Source organism: Arachis hypogaea, chromosome 10 (genome assembly GCF_003086295.3).
Source record: "Arachis hypogaea cultivar Tifrunner chromosome 10, arahy.Tifrunner.gnm2.J5K5, whole genome shotgun sequence".
Lineage (NCBI taxonomy): Eukaryota > Viridiplantae > Streptophyta > Magnoliopsida > Fabales > Fabaceae > Arachis > Arachis hypogaea.
The window spans coordinates 92858556-92862788 of NC_092045.1; the positions used below are offsets into that span (position 1 = coordinate 92858556).

At 38.9% G+C, this 4233-nt stretch overlaps 1 non-coding gene across 1 annotated transcript; it reads left to right on the forward strand.

The window, feature by feature from the left end:
* The first annotated feature begins 823 nt into the window (after positions 1–823).
* LOC112719358 (small nucleolar RNA R71) lies at positions 824–931 on the forward strand. The gene has a single exon (XR_003161662.1). It is a non-coding gene; the product is annotated as a small nucleolar RNA R71 (small nucleolar RNA).
* Positions 932–4233: the final 3302 nt, after the last annotated feature.

Consider the following 4233-nt stretch of genomic DNA (forward strand, 5'->3'; position numbering starts at 1 on the left):
GACGTCCATTGAGGTCTTCCTCAGTGGCGTTCACTGCTTCTCCCTCCTCTCCTAATTCGGCCATGTTGATGGCCTTGCACTCTCCTTTTGAATTTTCTTCTGTATTGCTTGGGAGAGTACTAGGAGGGAGTTCAGTAATTTTCTTGCTCAGCTATCCCACTTGTGCCTCCAAATTTCTAATGGAGGACCTTGTTTCAGTCATGAAACTTTGAGTGGTTTTGATTAGATCAGAGACCATGGTTGCTAAGTCAGAGGTGTTCTGCTTAGAACTCTCTGTCTGTTGCTGAGAAGATGATGGAAAAGGCTTGCCATTGCTAAACCTGTTTCTTCCACCATTATTATTGTTGAAACCTTGTTGAGGTCTCTGTTGATCCTTCCATGAGAGATTTGGATGATTTCTCCATGAAGGATTATAGGTGTTTCCATAGGGTTCTCCCATGTAATTCACCTCTTCCATTGAAGGGTTCTCAGAATCATAAGCTTCTTCTTCAGATGAAGCTTCCTTAGTACTGCTTGGTGCATTTTGCATTCCAGACAGACTTTGAGAAATCATATTGACTTGCTGAGTCAATATTTTGTTCTGAGCCAGTATGGCATTCAGAGTGTCAATCTCAAGAACTCCTTTCTTCTGATTTGTCCCATTGTTCACAGGATTCCTTTCAGAAGTGTACATGAATTGGTTATTTGCAACCATTTCAATTAGTTCTTGAGCTTCTGTAGGTGTCTTCTTCAGATGAAGAGATCCTCCAGCAGAGCTATCCAAAGACATCTTGGATAGTTCAGAGAGATCATCATAGAAAATACCTATAATGCTCCATTCAGAAAGCATATCAGAGGGACACTTTTTGATTAATTGTTTGTATCTTTCCCAAGCTTCATAGAGGGATTCTCCTTCCTTCTGTCTGAAGGTTTGGACTTCCACTCTAAGCTTACTCAATTTTTGAGGTGGAAAGAACTTTGCCAAGAAGGCATTGACTAGCTTTTCCCAAGAGTTCAGGCTTTCTTTAGGTTGAGAATCCAACCATGTCCTAGCTCTGTCTCTTACAGCAAAAGGGAATAGCATAAGTCTGTAGACCTCAGGGTCAACCCCATTAGTCTTGACAGTGTCACAGATTTGCAAGAACTCAGCTAAGAACTGATGAGGATCTTCCAATGAAAGTCCATGGAACTTGCAATTCTGTTGCATTAGAGAAACTAATTGAGGCTTAAGCTCAAAGTTGTTTGCTCCAATGGCAGGGATAGAGATGCTTCTCCCATAGAAGTCGGGAGTAGGTGCAGTAAAGTCACCCAGCACCCTCCTTGCATTATTGGCATTGTTGTTGTTTTCGGCTGCCATAGGTTCTTCTTCCTTGAAGATTTCTGTTAGGTCCTCTACAGAGAATTGTGCCTTAGCTTCTCTTAGCTTTCGCTTCAAGGTCCTTTCAGGTTCAGGGTCAGCCTCAACAAGAATGCTTTTGTCTTTGCTCCTGCTCATATGAAAGAGAAGAGAACAAGAAAATGTGGAATCCTCTATGTCACAGTATAGAGATTCCTTAAGGTGTCAGAGGAAAAGAAAAATAGAAGGCAGAAGTAGAAAATTTGAACTTATCAAAGAAGATGGAGTTCGAATTTTGCATTAAGGAATAGTTTTAGTCCATAAATAGAAGGATGTGAAAAGAGGAAAAGTAGTTTTCGAAAATTAAGTCAAAGATTTTGAAAACATTTTGAAAAACCTTAATTGATTTTCGAAAACCAAGAGTGGAAAAGAAATCAAGTGATTTTTGAAAAAGATTTTGAAATTAGAAATTAAAAAGATTTGATTGAAAACTATTTTGAAAAAGATGTGGTTAAGAAGATATGATTGATTTTAAAAAGATGTGATTGAGAAGATATGATTTGAAAAACATTTTAAAAAAAAGATTTGATTTTAAAAATTAATGACTTGGCTATCAAGAAAAGATATGATTCAAGCATTAAACCTTTCTTAACAGAAAAGGCAACATACTTGAAATGTTGAATCAAATCATTAATTGATAGCAAGTATTTTTGAAAATAGAAAGAAATTGATTTTGAAAAAGATTTGATTGAAAAGATATGATTTGAAAAAGATTTGATTTTGAAAACTAAAAAAAAAATTTGATTTGAAAACAAAATCTTCCCTCTTGTGCCATCCTGGCGTTAAACGCCCAGAATGGTGCACATTCTGGCGTTTAACACCCAAACTACTACCCTTTTGGGCGTTAAACGCCCAGCCAGGCACCCTGGCTGGCGTTTAAACGCCAGTTTGCCCTTCTTCACTGGGCGTTTTGAACGCCCAGCTTTTTCTGTGTAATTCCTCTGCAGTATGTTTTGAATCTTCAATTCTCTGTATTATTGACTTGAAAAGACACAAATTAAAAATATTTTTGGATTTTTAATAATCAAAATGTAACTAAAATCAAATAACAATGCATGCAAGACACCAATCTTAGCAGTTTGTATACTACTGACACTAACAAAATGAGAATGCATATGAGACACATAAACACTCAAGTCAATAGAATTCAAAGATCAGAGCAATGAAATTTTCAAGAACAACTTGAAGATTAATGAAGACACATGCATGAATGCAAGAGGAACAGAAACATGCAATTGACACCAAACTTAACATGAGACTCTAGACTCAAACAAGAAATATTTTTGGATTTTATGATTTTGTAATTTTTTTGTGTTTTTCGAAAATTAAGTGGAAAAGAAAATAAAGATATCAAAATTCTTAATGAGAATTCCAGGAATCATGCAATGTTAGTCTAAAGCTTCAGTCTAAAGAAATTAGACATGGCTGAACAAGCTTCAGCAGGACATTGCATTCAAGAGCTAAATTAATGAAAATCAATCAGCTTTGGTGATGATAAGAACATCACCTTGAAACACTAGAATTCATTCTTAAGAACTCTGAAGAAAAATACCTAATCTAAGCAACAAGATGAACCGTCAGTTGTCCATACTCGAACAATCCCCGGCAACGGCGCCAAAAACTTGGTGGACGAAATTGTGATCACTACAACTTCGCACAACTAACCAGCAAATGTACTGGGTCGTCCAAGTAATAAACCTTACGCGAGTAAGGGTCGATCCCACAGAGATTGTTGGTATGAAGCAAGCTATGGTCACCTTGTAAATCTTAGTCAGGCAAACTCAAATGGATATGAATGATGAATAAAACATAAAGATAAAGATAGAGATACTTATGTAATTCATTGGTGGGAATTTCAGATAAGCGTATGAAGATGCTGGGTCCCTTCCGTCTCTCTGCTTTCCTACTGTCTTCATCCAATCCTTCTTACTCCTTTCCATGGCAAGCTTATGCAAGGGTTTCACCGTTGTCAGTGGCTACCTCCCATCCTCTCAGTGGAAATGTTCAACGCACCCTGTCACGGCACGGCTATCCATCTGTCGGTTCTCAATCAGGCCGGAATAGAATCCAGTGATTCTTTTGCGTCTGTCACTAACGCCCCGCCCTCAGGAGTTTGAAGCTCGTCACAGTCATTCAATCATCGAATCCTACTCAGAATACCACAGACAAGGTTAGACCTTCCGGATTCTCTTGAATGCCGCCATCAGTTCTAGCCTATACCACGAAGATGCTGATCTCACAGAATGGCTGGCTCGGTTGTCAGGCGAGCGCTCGGTTGTCAGGCGATCAACCATGCATGATGTATCAGGAATCCAAGAGATATTCACCCAATCTAAGGTAGAACGGAGGTGGTTGTCAGTCACACGTTCATAGGTGAGAATGATGATGAGTGTCACGGATCATCACATTCATCAAGTTGAAGGACAAGTGATATCTTGGAACAAGAACAAGCGGAATTCAATAGAAGAACAATAGTAATTGCATTAATACTCGAGGTACAGCAGAGCTCCACACCTTAATCTATGGTGTGTAGAAACTCCACCGTTGAAAATACATAAGAACAAGGTCTAGGCATGGCCGAATGGCCAGCCTCCCAATGATCAAAAGATCTAAAGATCAAAAGATTCCAAAGATCAGAAGATGAAAATACAATAGTAAAAGGTCCTACTTATAGAGAACTAGTAGCCTAGGGTTTACAGAGATGAGTAAATGACATAAAAATCCACTTCCGGGCCCACTTGGTGTGTGCTTGGGCTGAGCATTGAAGCATTTTCGTGTAGAGACTCTTCTTGGAGTTAAACGCCAGCTTTGGTGCCAGTTTGGGCGTTTAACTCCCATCCTTGTGCCAGTTCCAGCGT